Genomic DNA, 15,374 nt, shown 5'->3' on the forward strand with positions numbered 1-15,374 from the left:
GTTCATGCAATTTTTTTAAGCCAACACCCAATGGTCTTGCGTTGGTGGTATAGTGGTGAGAATATCTGCCTTCTAAGCATTTGACCCGGGTTCGATTCCTGGCCAACACGTTGCATTTTGCTCAAGCTGTCATTAAAACAGTTGTCTGGGGACCCTGGCCAGCTCCTCCTGTAACTTGTTTGCTGGAGCAAAACTTTTGTACCGGTCTTTTGGCAGCAGTAAAGGACTGGATCTCCCAAGTGGAGGCACTTTAGACATAAATGCTGCAATTCGCTACAAAACCCTTACTTTTGAGACAGGTGAAGGCCATCGTACCAAGGAGCTGTAGGCAGACTGCCATGCCGAATGACCTCATCAATAGGTTTCTGTAGTGTAGTGTTCATCACGTTCGCCTAACGTGCGTAAGGTCCTTGGTTCGAAACTGAGCAGAAACAGCAGTTGTCTTCTGACAGAAGATTTAAACTGTTTGCCACGCTAGGTGGGTGTAGCGCTCATTTCCTTTATACGCTTTTTAAAAAGCGTGCACCTAATGATTTATGTCTGAATCCTGAAGATGTGTTTCCATAGTGTAATGGTTATCACATTCCCCTTACACGCAGAAGGTCCCCAGTTCGAAACTGGGTGGAAACTATGGGTGGTTTTTGCAAAAATATCGTATGTGATTTTCTGTTGAGCAGGTCTGTACACTTGCAGGGATGTTTGTGGTTTAATCTCTTTAGAAAAGGACAAAAATAAAACAAATGGCCTTTGAGGTTTCCTGTACAGTAATAAAACATGTTTGGTCTGCCAACAAAATTAGCAGCTTTTTGCCATGTTAAAAACACTGGGCAGTCTATAGTTTCAGTCGCTTTTGAACAAGCGTACCCTAGAAGCGTAGGGACTGACGTCCAAATCAAGTTTCCGTATTGTAGTGGTTATCACGTTCGCTTTACACGCGAAAGGTCCTCAGTTCAAAACTGTCCGGAAACAAGTGGATGCATTTTAAATATAAATGCTGCAATTCGCTACAACACCTTTACTTTTGAGACAGGTGAAGGCCATCGTACCAAGGAGCTGTAGGCAGACTGCCATGCCGAATAACCTCTGTTCTGTTGTTTGTGGAATTTACAGACTGTCACACTGCTTGCAGAGCAGATTATGGGAAGGAGCCATCTTCTAAAAAGCACATGTCTCTCATCAATAGGTTTCTGTAGTGTAGTGGTCATCACGTTCGCCTAACACGCAAAAGGTCCTCGGTTCGCAACCGAGCAGAAACAGTGGTTGGATTCTGACCGAAAATTTAAACTGTTTACCACGCTAGGTGGGTGCAGCGCTCATTTCCTTTATATGCTTTTTAACAAGCGTGCACCTAAAGATTTATGTCTGCAACATGAAGACTGTTTCCGTAGTGTAGTGTTTATCACGTTTGCCTCACACATGAAAGGTCCCCAGTTCGAAACTGGGCGGAAACTGTGGGTGGTTTTTGCAAAAATTTCGTATGTGATTTTCTGTTGAGCAGGTTGGTACACTTGCAGGAATGTTTGTGGTTTAATATCTTTAGAAAAGGACAAAAATAAAACAAATGACCATTGAGGTTTCCTGTGTTTCGCTGTAATCCTGCAATTCGCTACAAAACCCTTACTTTTGAGACAGGTCAAGGCCATCGTACCAAGGAGCTGTAGGCAGACTGCCATGCTGAATGACCTCTGTTCTGTTGTTTGTGGAATTTACAGGCTGTCACACTGCTTGCAGGGCAGATTATGGGAAGCAGCCATCTTCTAAAAAGCACATGCGTCTCATCAATAGGTTTCCGTAGTGTAGTGGATAACACGTTTGCTTTACAATTTTTCTGAAATGTCAGGACTTGAAATTCCAAGTGCCATAGAATCCCATACATTGCACTAAAGTGTTACTTTAAAGGTCATGTACTGCAGGTCAGTGTTACTTTAATGTTTGGTTAATTCTAGCATGAACTGAATTGCAGTGCTTTGTCAACATTACTGCATTTCTGGATAAACTTGCCAGAGGGTTAAAGACTCTAGCTTGAGCCCGCAGCCAAAGGTTAGGTTTGTCAGAAGTGGGATTCAAACCCACGCCTCCAATGGAGACTGCGACCTGAACGCCAGCTGCCGAAGGATAGTCCGTCAAAATGGGGATAATGTTGAACAATGTTGAACGCCACAGCCAATCACGTCGACGCGCTATAACATTTGCAGCCAATTAGAGAGCGCCATTCTCGACATTATAACATTTGCAGCCAATCAGAGAGCGCCATTCTTGATTTTTTCCTTATCATTTTCGACATTTGACCAATCAGAGTACAAGGAAATGTCGATGGCACGTTTACGCTTAGCACCGCTAGGAGGAGGAGTCAGGAAGCTAGCCGAGTGTCAATCAAGTTGCCGAACTGAGCCGAAGGTGTACGAAGTAATGACATATCCTGAGGGGCGTGTCAGAGGTCAAAAAGTTCAGACGTCGAGCATCACTGTCACGGAGGTCAGGCATCATCATTTTAACGGAGGACTGCGAAACTTATTTTTCGGTAACTTTAACTGTATTTTCGGACAATGTAATTTTATATTTGTATATAATTGTATATATTATAATTGTAAATATCGTGTGTGCTTTTTTTAAAGAAATAATTTGTATTATAGTAGTTTTGTTCAAAACGATATAACCTAACCGTTAGCCCCCCAACAAAAAAATGTCTGGCAAAAAATCCCATAAAGCCATGTCAGATACTGACTGGATTGCAAGGCTAAAAAAGTTTGCCAGCACAGGAGTTTGGCCATCAAATGAGGGTAACAGGCCAGCTCCTCGACAGAAAAAGTGGCATGACGTGTACCAAAGGGTGAGTGTGCTTTTGTCACCTTTGCATGATGTAATAATTGTAATCCTAATCATTTAATTCAATGTCATCATTATTTATAGATATGTATGTAGATAATGTTGCAGGTATTTGAGATTTATGTTTATTTATGTAAAAAAAAAAACCTTTTTTTTTGCACTGGGAGATTCAGAGATTTGAGGCAGTGGGGGTGGGGATGTTGAGTGAATGGATGTTTTTTTGAAGGTGTGAAATGTTCCTCTCTTGTTCTTTTAAAGGAGGATACAAACTTTACTCACTCTTTATCTCTAATTTTACAGTTTGTATCTCCCCTTCAAAGAACATGAATAAAAATAAATGACAGACTACAATAAATTAATGTGGCATTCATACTGATAAGTTAGAAATGCATGTATTCTATGTTATATGTGTGATAATGTTTACAGATTGAAAGATGTCCGATGCAGTCTCGCGGCCAGACAACCTTGCTCGGAGCGGTCCCAAAGTGCATATGTGGTTTTCACACTCAAAAGGTAACAATGTAAAGATGTAACTTGTATTTTTTTTATATATGTATAATTTACTGAACAAATTCTTCTCGTTCAACAATTATTGTAGCCTATGTATTTTTGTGGTTGTCTTAAGCAGGCCACAGCCTCTATTGGACAAGCACCAAGGGTTGTTGAACAACAGTCTGCCGCTACTGGACCAGCACAGGAGGTCATGGCGCAGAATCAGCGTCAGCTCCCACCCCAGCCTACTTCTAAAATTATACCAAGTTTGTCAAAGGTAATAACATTTTTTTTATATATATATAATTGCAGTTTTAATATACGTTTAGTATAAAGGTTTAAGTTCAGTGGAAATGGCTGGTATGTTTTTACACCTACCTGCCAGCTGTGACACCTTGTACAGGGGCGGCTGTAGTCTGCTTATTGGTCAGTTTCACTGTCTCAGGTTGGTTTAGATCAAGTAAAATGGTGAAAGAACAATGTAACCTATGTGATCTCTCTTTCTTCTCTGGGCTCTGCTCTTGCATTCTCCTCTTCCTCTCTAATTGGGCTTTGCCATTATGGGTTAAAGGACACTCGCGTCCTTCATGGCATCTCTCTTGATTTTTCCAACTGGCTACTGAAGCTACGTCTTTCATTCTGTATTTCTCAGGTAACATTCCACTTATGCACAATTAATTATACACGTATTATTAATTAAGTCATCATGAATCTGCTTTGTTGCCATTTCAAGGGTAACCTTCATTACTGTTAATAAACACTTTCTCTTACAAACTATGTGCAAACTATTTTTGATTTTAAGTCATTTTTAAAAGGTACTTGTTAAATTACTATATACTCACATTCTAGCAATACCTTCCCACACATTTTTCTATTCTAACTGTGCTTATTTCAATCTGTATAAGTAGTAGAGTGTGGTAATACACAGACAAAAAAATAAGTTAAAGAAAGAAAGCAGGTCCTTTAGTTATATAATGAATGATAGGATCAATAGATATTTTCTCATTTTACATTTTATTATATTTTTGGCCAATGTGCTGTTACAATTCAATTTGTCTTTTCATTGAAATTGTTTTGCCCTTTTTTAGTTTACCAAACCAAGATTTGGTGGGTCCCACATTGCTGCTGCAAAGCCAAATCTGAGTGTGGCTAGGAGACCATCTCAGGCTGTTGACCAACCCAGCGCAGCAGTGTCCAGTGCCCCTACACCAAGCACCACTGTTTCTGTAAGTACTGGCATAATCCACATTGCATTCTAAGACAAATTCCACATCTGTGCACTTTTTAGAAACTTGCATTCTAAGATACATTCCACATCTGTGCACTTTTTAGAAACATATTTTGTATTCCAGGAAACATCTCAGGCTGTTGACCAACCCAGCGCAGCAGTGTCCAGTGCCCCTACACCAAGCACCACTGTCTCTGTAAGTACTGGCATAATCCACATTGCATTCTAAGACACATTCCACATCTGTGCACTTTTTAGAAATATATTTTGTATGCAGGAAATCTTATCATAATGAATTAAGAGCAATAATATACAGTTTTCACACAATATGCAGTCAGTGAACACATTTCCACAATGCTTACATTTTCTTAACAGACAAGCTATACCTCCCAACAAAATTATGGATTGTTTTTGTAGTATTTACAAATGTTAACACACACCACCCCACAATAGCAAAAACAATATTCCAAACCTTAGATACAGTATAAAAACCTCGGCTTCTTCAATGATATCAGTTCAAAAACAATATATCTCAGCTGATAATAAACAAACAATTGAATAATTGACACACACCTGATTTATGTTGGGTAAATTGGGCCAACCATAGCTGATTCCAGTCTGGCTTAGACTCAGTGGCAGGGGTTATTTTTTTCTGTTACATTGACACTTATACATTAAAAGGAGGACTTTGAGGAGTGATGTTTTTGGAAACAGAAAAAGACAAACACTGTAATGTCTGGACGAGGAAGAGTAAGAGCAAGGGGCCCAGGGAGAAGAGCAGGCCCAGTGAGAGGTGCAGTGAGAGATGCAGTGAGATGTGCAGTGAGATGTGCAGTGACAGATGCAGTGAGAGATGCAGTGAGATGTGCAGTGAGATGTGCAGTGAGATGTGCAGTGAGAGGTGCAGTGAGATGTGCAGTGAGAGGTGCAGTGAGATGTGAGAGGTGCAGTGAGATGTGCAGTGAGATGTGCAGTGAGAGGTGCAGTGAGAGGTGCAGTGAGAGGTGCAGTGAGATGTGCAGATAGAGGTGCAGTGAGATGTGCAGTGAGATGTGCAGTGAGAGATGCAGTGAGATGTGCAGTGAGATGTGCAGTGAGATGTGCAGTGAGATGTGCAGTGAGATGTGCAGTGAGAGGTGCAGTGAGAGGTGCAGTGAGATGTGCAGATAGAGGTGCAGTGAGATGTGCAGTGAGATGTGCAGTGAGAGATGCAGTGAGATGTGCGAGAGGTGCAGTGAGATGTGCAGTGAGATGTGCAGTGAGAGGTGCAGTGAGATGTGCAGTGAGAGGTGCAGTGAGAGATGAGAGGTGCAGTGAGAGGAGCAGGGCCAGGGAGAAGAGCAGGCCTAAGGACTTCCAAAGGCTGCAAGAACAGTAGTCAGTGATGAAATTCGTGCCACTCTCATTGACCATGTAATCAACCACGGTCTTTCGCTAAGAGAGGCTGGTAAACAGTAAAGGGAAAAAAAACTGATTTGCTTTTTACTGGAATACTGTACATGTGGACATACAGTTCCCAACCAATAAATTTAGTGTAAAAATGGTGGATTGCATGTTTTGTATGCAAATACCTGTAAAACTGAAACACAAAAGTCTATGAAGTTTTTGTAATACAATAGCCAGTATTTTGAAACCCTAGTACTTTGATTGACTGCATGTACCTTGTGAAGTGAAAACAAGTGTTATTCTTTGACAGAATAATTTCATTCTGAGTCAGATTTCCAGTGTTTTGGTAAAGTTAGTGTGTGCAGAGAAAGATGTGTTCTATTTTGAAATGAAGAGTTAGTATATATTTACAGTTTTTTTCAATTGTTTACACGCAATTTTGAAAACCTCTACCTCCTTCTCCTCTTCATCTACCTCCTTCACCTCTTCCTCTACCTTCTTCTCCTCTTCCTCTACCTCCTTCTCCTCTTCCTCTACCTCCTTCTCCTCTTCATCTACCTCCTTCACCTCTTCCTCTACCTCCTTCTCCTCTTCCTCTACCTCCTTCTCCTCTTCATCTACCTCCTTCTCCTCTTCCTCTACCTCCTTCTCCTCTTCATCTACCTCCTTCTCCTCTTCCTCTACCTCCTTCATCTCCTCTTTGAGCCCCCCCTCTTATTCTCACTCTTCTTCTTCTTCTTCTTCTTCTAGCTCCTTCCATTTTTGTTGAAGACAGGTGAACTCACCTGCTGCCTTTTATAGCACTCCTGAGTGATGCGTTTTCAAATTAGCACATGTGTGCTTCCACTCCTGATGGATGTGCATATCCAATTCATTCATTAGTGTGGTCAATGGCAATCCGGGGCTTTGTAATGACAAGGAAGTAACCTCACAATCCTTATCTGTGTCTAAGGTGTGAAAATGTGTGTAGAGTTTTACAAATCACTGTGTGTAATGTTTTGCTAAAAGGGTAAAACAGACATTGTGTGTAATGTTGTGCAAATCTGTGGAGGGGTTTTGCTCATTGGAGTAGAATTTTGCAAATTGCGTGGAAATTTTTATTTTAGTGTGTAAACAATCATAAAAATCTGTAACAAAATGTGTTCTTGAGAAGAAAATTATCCATTTGGCCAATTGTGTTTTGTTGGTGTGAGTCTGTGTTAAGAGTTTAGGAAAAAGTATCTGAAGTATGGGTAAGCGCTTGTTAGCGATTGAAAAAAACTGTAAATACTTTTGAAAACAGATTCAAATAAGCGGCGATCCTAAATTGCAATATTATTTCCCACTATTACTGTTTTTGACTGTATTTTAATCATATTTCAAAAACAAAAAGAATCTTACTGAACATAGACCTTTAAACAGTATTGTATAATTCCATCTAGGATTAGTTAAAATTATTGGACAGTTATGACTGTTTCTTTCTCTTGTTATATATGCAACATATATTATATTTCATTGCATGTTGTCTCGGTAAGTAATTTCAAATTTTATTGGTCCAAAATAATTGAATTTGCATATTAACTGTCACAACTCAGTAGAGTCACACAAATTAGTGCTAGCAGCTGACACAATTCTGAAAACTATTGGAACAAATGTATGCATTTTATTCTATAACCTTAAGTACGTATTTGACATCCAATATTTTCTATTTTATATGAGGGTAGTCTTGGATAGATAAAGCGGTAATTAAATAAATGACCTGCTAGACTAAATGTTTTGTCTTTTTCCTTCACAGACTACTCCTTCGGGGGCATTACTGCAAGATGCATCTGCAGTTCGACTGCATCGTTTGTGGTCGGACACTTTGCCACCAGAGGATCACAGGTGGATTGCCAGCAGGCTTTTTAAAATGGGGCCCAAGGGAAAACCAGAGCTTCGAGACAACCTACAGCTCTGGTATTACCCACCACAGCCAGCACTTATTTACAACCAGGCTCCAGCTCCAGACAGATTTTTTTGTCATGCTCTGTTGCTGTGGATGCCGTACAAGCTGTGGAAGATCAAGGCTCTCTGTCCCAATTCTGCCTGCGGGCAGCATCAGCTGACTGGAGGCGGTCTGCGCAAAAGGGCACGGCAGGTTCTGGACATCGATAGGATGTACAACATGGTCACAGAAACCCTCATCTGTACCAAGTGTAAAGCCTCGCATGTGTCCTGGAGTCAGACTGTCCTGCAACAGCTGGATCTGGGCCATCGCTCTGAATTTCGGGTCATCCTCACGCGGAAGTAAGTACACTTTAATTCCACATCCAGTTGATAACCCATCATCACATATGTTTGCAAATACTTTACAAATCAATTACGTAAAATATATGAATGTGTGGATTTTGCTTTTCCTAAGGTATGCCTGTGATATGAGAGTCATTCGGCTCCTGCGTGAGCGTGGCCTAGGCAACAGTCCCACGCGGGTCATCAAACAGCTGCGTGAGAACCACAGTGAGGAGTGGCTCCAGCGTATGGCCCGGTACACCACCCAATGTGTGGACTTCCTCAAACGACCCGGGGTGTTGCAAATACAATTCCAGGAACCCCCAGAGCCTACAGTGGTCCCAAGCTGCAAGTGGCTGCTCACCGTGTACAGCCAAGACATCCTGACAAGGCTGGATGAAATCCATGCAAGGATAACATCTACGTATGGTTCAGTCTTGAAGATGGATTCTACTAAAAAGGTTAGCAGGGGATTTTTGTTAATTTATGGTGTTTACTGTTATATCATTATCAGAGCATGAGTATCATATTCTAGATGGTGTGATGTTTCATTGCATTGCATGCTTCCTGTCATCTACTGCAGATCACTAAGAAGCTGGCTGGGACGGCAAGGGGAACGGGACTCTGGCTTACCTCTGTTGGCAATGAGTTTGGTCAGGTGCTCATGAGTGTGCTGACAGCACAGGAAGGAGCAGGACTGGACATGATGGTCGATGGTCTGGTGAAAAGGTACCAGCAGGCTAGTGTGGATCCACCTGCTGTTTTGTACGTGGACTGTGGCTGCTGCACTGATGTTGGTGAGACCAAGCTGAAAACCAGATTCAGAGGGTGGCCTGATCTCATGATTCGGTTGGACATCTGGCATTTTATGCGCAGGATTGCCATGGGGTGTACAACTGATGCCCATCAGCTGTATCCCATCTTCATGTCACGGCTGTCAGCGTGCATTTTTGAGTGGGATGCGGCTGATGTTTCTATGCTTCGCAAAGCAAAGAGAGAGCTGTTGATATCCCAGGGTTGGCCTGCGCTGACAGATGAAGATGTCAACAAGCATCTTACCAGGAATGAGCTGGCACTCCATTGCCGGAGGAGGACCTGTGGAGAGGAGACTACCATCCTTCTCCTTGAGCGGCTGCTTACAGAGCTCCTGAGCAGCAAGGGCAAAGACTCCCTGGGTGTTCCTCTCCTGGACCGAGAAAGGATGGAGCACATCTGGAATGTCCAGAAGAAGCATGTGAAGTGCATTCAAGACCCCCCTGGTGTTGTGCCCTATACAGAGACAGGGAGCCTAAACAAGGGAGGCGTGCTTCTGAAGACCTACAGATGTGCCAGAGGCTCCACTTCTCTCGAGCCCTTTCATTTACACCTGAACCGTTTCATCCCAGGTATTGTCTTTGTCACACACACTGTGCATGTGTAAAGAAAGAGCATTAAGTGTTTTTGTGTGTTCCTTTAACACCTCCTAAACACTGTTGTGTCTATTTACAGGGACCAGTGCAAACAGTCTGAACTTTCAGATTTATCTGCTGGAGGGTCTACACCGGTGGAACCAGGACCGGGAGGCTGCTTCCCTGTCATCGGAGCCATCAGCTTTGCGCAGCTACACAGGAGAACTTGTTCACTGTGTAAACGGCAATTATGAAAAGCTGTTTGGCAGGAAAGTGGTCCCCACGTTTTGTCCCCCTGCATGTTACACCGGTGAGAATTATTTTATATATTTTTTATTTTATCAACTTGCAATTTCTGTGTAACCTCCGTCTATATGTCAGATTTAACCCTATAGAGTCGATTGTATCATAATTGATATGCAAGTTTCTAAAGGACTCTAAATGATCAACATGATCAAAAATTTTTAGGAAACCTGGCCTCTGTCGTCTGATTGATTATAGTCTTTTAGTATAATTGTAAAAGTGTCCACCTTCAGCTCGTGCTTCACGTTTCTTTTCATTGTGAAACCTTTACTGATTTTATAAAGTAATTGTAAGAATAACTTTTATATTGTTACTAATATTTAATGACTAGTTACTAGACTGAAGCAGCTTGGGTTCACTTGATTAGAAAATCATGTTTCATGTAAATATCAAAATGATCATCAGACTTTTCTCTCAATCATCATTGTATTGCATTTCATTTCATGTTTTGCCCACATAATTAAACGTGTTGGGCCTCTAAATAAAACTGTTTTGTTTTTTTTCTCCTTGACGATGAGCTCTATATTCTCACACTATATGAGCTACTACAAAAGCCTAATGTATCAAATATGATACACAACATTCTATTTAATTTCTGTTTGTTTATTGTTTTTATTTCAGGTGAGCTCATTGGAGTGCAGTATCTGTTCCAGCAGACTGGTCAGGCACTGCAGGACATGAATCCTGACTCTGAGCAGACAGCAGAGCTCATTGAGGACCTCAGTGTGGAGGAGCGAGATGAAGATGAGGGCTTCTGTGACATCAGCGAGGATCACACAATAGCAGATCCGGAGGCTGTTCTGTCACCACCCTCTTCCACACTGACACTGGGTTCTTCCACCCTGGTCACCAGCAGTGCCACACCTGTACTGGGCTCCACATCCCCTTCACTGATCCCTGACCCCAAACTTGTCCTCACACAGTCTCCTTCATCACCTGGACCCTCAGGGACTGCTGTCACACCTGTTCCCTCTGAAACATCTGTTTCAACTCTCCCCTCAGAGCCAGAGGATGCTGGTCAGGATGTTGATGAAGAAGAGACGGTAAATAATACTCTTTTGTATGTCTTTCAAATTAACTAGAATAATTATGATGAATTAACATCCAGTGCTTTAAATCCAGACTTTCCACATATTTTACATTTAAAAGTACAGCCTAAATTCATTTGTAAGCTGCAAATACACATCAAGTCAAGTCATCTTTATTTATTTGGTGCTTTGTAAAATGTCAAGAATGGCGCTCTCTGCTTTTTACTATATGGAATTATGCATTAGACAGATGTGATGTAATAATTGTATTGCATGTTTGTGTTTTTTAATAGGCTGTTGACTACCAAAATATCCTGGGTTATCAACATGTGGACCAGCTGGCAGAATATCTGGTGGATCTCCGGGACCACACAGCCCTCAGCCTGACCAACCAGGAAGCCAACACCATAATTGCTCTTTGGCAGAACCTGGATGACCGGGACAAGGAACGGGTGGTGTATGACAGTCGATGCCGAAAGAGACTGCTGAGTGGACGCTTCAAGGTCCCGAAGAAGCCCACTCACCCTGGTGTAGAGAGCACCACCAGATGTGTGCTGGGTGCAAGCAGCGCACCTGCTCAGTGGCCTGACTGTTGCCGTCTGGTGGAGACCATCTTCATCAGACTTTGCACTGTCCACCCAAGCCCCAAAAGAAAAGGCAAGGGAGCCCTGTCAAGATGGTCTCTGATCCTGCAAGACTATCGCAGGATAAGGCAGCTTGTACTGGGCAACAGCTTGGTGATGGGAGGAACATCCATGCAGCTGGTGGAGGTTAACCAGAACACCCTGATTCAGTGGTATAACAAAAGACAGAAAAAGCAGGAGCTGTCTGTGCTGCTTCAGGGCATTCAGTTGCCTCAGCCCCTCCCTGAAGCTCATGAGCCTCTCCAGGTAGCCAAACGTCTACGGACTGAGCCAGAACAACCAGGGGAGCAGCACCAGTACAAGCTACCAGAGAGTACAGCTGGTCAGGCAAAGCAGAGGCAGACTTCTGTTGGGCGACCCCCTCTCAGACCCAAGGCACCAGCGCAGAGTCAGACGTTGCTGACACCATCTGCATCTGGAGCATCACTGCAGATGGTACCAAATATACTTATACCATCAGCACCGGGTTTCCAGGGTGTGCCCATGTTCCAGGCTGTGCCAATGTTCCAGGGTGTGCCAATGTTCCAGGGAGTGCAAATGATCCAGGGCATCCCAATGGCCCAGGGGATGCAAATGGTACAGCCACTGTTACAGCCAACAGCTGTACAGGGCACCCGCTTACCTGCTTCACCAGCTGCCAATCCAGACGCCATGCCCAAGAGACCCTACAGGAGAACCGTAGAGGCCAACACTTGCAAAAAATGTGGGCAATTTAAAACAAGTGCTACAGGACATAGCCAGTACAGGGGCAGGGTGTACTGCCCACAGACTGAGACTGTTTCAAAAGAGGTGTGGTTGGAGGAAATGCGGAGAACCATTTCCAAATAATGTATATATTTTCATGTATATAGCATCATGTATATAGTGTAAACAGTTGTTTAAACAGTTAATACATGTTGAATATTATTTAATTGTTTTTTTTAACGTTATTTAACATTTTAACTTTTTATTTCTTGTTTTTGAAAACCTATTTAACTCTTCATTTTATTTATTTATTTTTAAAACATGTTACCAGTATTTAACATTTTAATATTCATTACTGTTCTGTTGGCATGATTGGAAAATAAAAACAAATTGGCAAGTGATTTCTTTTTGACTTTGACTTTCATATAACACTAGTTCATCAGAACACTGCAACAATATAACATTTGTATATAAAAAATATAATTTATACATTTTGTTATTCTTGTGATTGACATTTTCAGCATATTAGTTACTATTTAATGGGTTGCATCTTTGTTCATTACAAATAACAGATTTGCAAGTGTCTTGTTTGAATGTAACCTAAAAAAATACTTAATCAGATCAATAATAATACAACAACTACTAAATAATAACACTGTTCCATTGGCAATTATATATTTTTATGAAAGAATATCAAAGAAACACAACAAACAAATTACATATGTATATTTTATTAACACTGGAACAGTATGCATTCAAAAAGAATTTGCTTATTTACTTTTACTTTCATATAACACAATATTTCATCAGTACACTGCACCAATATAACATTTGTATTTAAAAAGATAATTTGTCCATTTTGTTATTCTTGTGACAGACATTCTTCATATTAGTTACTATTTAATGGGTTGCATCTTTGTTCGTTGCATAATAATGCAAATAATTTTTTTTTTTTAATGAAAGAATATCAAAAAACAACAAACAAATTACATATGTATATTTTATAAACACTGGAACAGTATGCATTAAAAAATTTAGCTTATTTACTTTTACTTTATTATAACAATATTTTATCAGTACACTGCAACAATATAACATTTGTATATAAAAAATATAATTTGTACATTTTGTTATTCTTGTGAAACATTTTACAGCATATAAGTTACTAATTAATGATTTGCATCTTTGTTCATTGCATAATTGCATAACAGTGTGATATAAATGCGTGATTTTCACACACGAAGAAACCGGAAAATGTATCATAAGATCTATGCTAATGAAGGCATATCTTTGAACATCAAATTTCAGCCTTTCTTTTCTTCGTTTTTTCTTTCTCTTCTTCCCCCTCTCTTTTTCTTCCTTCCCCTTTTCTTCCCTTCTTCCCCACCTTTGTTGGACTATTGTTCCCCAGCTTGAACACAGCGCCTTAGACCGCTCGGCCATCCTGACATGACGGCCAGTGGTCAGCTGGCCACTTCCACCTACACGGAATGGCAGATGATCTAGAATCTAGGGCTTCACCGCTCACCCGAGTCGGAGCACATGCCTCGTTGGCACAGTTAGGCAGCGCGTCAGTCTCATAATCTGAAGGTCGTGAGTTCGAGCCTCACACCGGGCAGAATGGTGCTTTTTGATACACGGAACCGTGTAAATAAAGGAGCTGCTTTCTGTATTCCCTTTTATGCCTTTGTCCATTTCTTCATATGCACTGTAATTGAAATCCAGTGTTTTTTTAAGACTAATGTTGAACAAATGCAGTAATAGTATTACTCTCATATTCATGTCATATGTGTCAGTGTTGTTACAATGTTTTGTTAAGGCTTATATCATTCTTTCATTTTAATGGCATGTCTTGTTAATGCTAATGTAATGTTTTACATGACATTCCTTGAATTGCAGTGCTTTGTCAACATTACTGCATTTCTGGATAAACTTGCCAGAGGGTTAAAGAACCTAGCTTGAGCCCGCAGCCAAAGGTTAGGTTTGTCAGAAGTGGGTTTCGAAACCATGCCTCCAGGGGTGACTGCGACCTGAACGCAGCGCCTTAGACCGCTTGGCCATCCTGATATAACGGTCAGTGGTGAGCAGCATTTTTGGACCTACACGGAATGGCAGGTGATCTAGAATCTAGGGGTCAACGCTCACCCGAGTCAGAGCACATGCCACGTTGGCGCAGTTAGGCAGCGCGTCAGTCTCATAATCTGTCATTTCTTCATATGCACTGTAATTGAAATCCAGTGTTTTTTTAAGACTAATGTTGAACAAATGCAGTAATAGTATTACTCTCATATTCATGTCATATGTGTCAGTGTTGTTACAATGTTTTGTTAAGGCTTATATCATTCTTTCATTCTAATGGCATGTCTTGTTAATGCTAATGTAATGTTTTACATGACATTCCTTGAATCTTGTGTCATGACACTCCACCCCATGCCCCCAAACCCATGACATTTCATTCCAAGAAATTTCCAAGAAGCCTTGCCATGAAATTCTACTGCATCTTCTTCTGGTAAACAAACACATGTCATTTCGTGAAATTCAGTTGAATCCGATTCAATCAACATGTCCATTTTTTCTGAAATGTCATGACTTGAAATTCCAAGTGCCATAGAATCCCATACATTGCACTAAAGTGTTACTATAAAGGTCATGTACTGCAGGTCAGTGTTACTTTAATGTTTGGTTAATTATAGCATGAACTGAATTGCAGTGCTTTGTCAACATTACTGCATTTCTGGATAAACTTGCCAGAGGGTTAAAGACTCTAGCTTGAGCCCGCAGCCAAAGGTTAGGTTTTTCAGAAGTGGGATTCAAACCCACGCCTCCAGGGGAGACTGCGACCTGAACGCAGCGCCTTAGACCGCTCGGCCATCCTGACATGACGGCCAGTGGTCAGCAGCAGTTTTGCACCTACACGGAATGGCAGATGATCTAGAATCTAGGGCTTCACCACTCACCCGAGTCAGAGCACATGCCTCGTTGGCACAGTTAGGCAGCGCGTCAGTCTCATAATCTGAAGGTCGTGAGTTCGAGCCTCACAGGGGGCAGAATGGTGCTTTTTGATACACTGAACCGTGTAAATAAAGGAGCTGCTTTCTGTATTCCCTTTATGCCTTTGTCCATTTCTTCATATGCACTGTAATTGAAA

At 41.4% G+C, this 15,374-nt stretch overlaps 2 non-coding genes across 2 annotated transcripts; one reads left to right on the top strand and one right to left on the bottom strand.

The window, feature by feature from the left end:
* Positions 1-15,021: 15,021 nt before the first annotated feature.
* trnal-cag (transfer RNA leucine (anticodon CAG)) lies at positions 15,022-15,104 on the bottom strand. The gene has a single exon. It is a non-coding gene; the product is annotated as a tRNA-Leu (tRNA).
* A 95-nt stretch (positions 15,105-15,199) lies between these two features.
* Positions 15,200-15,273, top strand: trnam-cau (transfer RNA methionine (anticodon CAU)). Its single transcript has one exon. It is a non-coding gene; the product is annotated as a tRNA-Met (tRNA).
* The last annotated feature ends 101 nt before the right edge of the window (positions 15,274-15,374 follow it).

This window comes from Siphateles boraxobius, unplaced genomic scaffold (genome assembly GCF_051911475.1).
Source record: "Siphateles boraxobius isolate OS27281-9 unplaced genomic scaffold, OSU_SipBor_1 23, whole genome shotgun sequence".
In the NCBI taxonomy this organism is placed as follows: domain Eukaryota; kingdom Metazoa; phylum Chordata; class Actinopteri; order Cypriniformes; family Leuciscidae; genus Siphateles; species Siphateles boraxobius.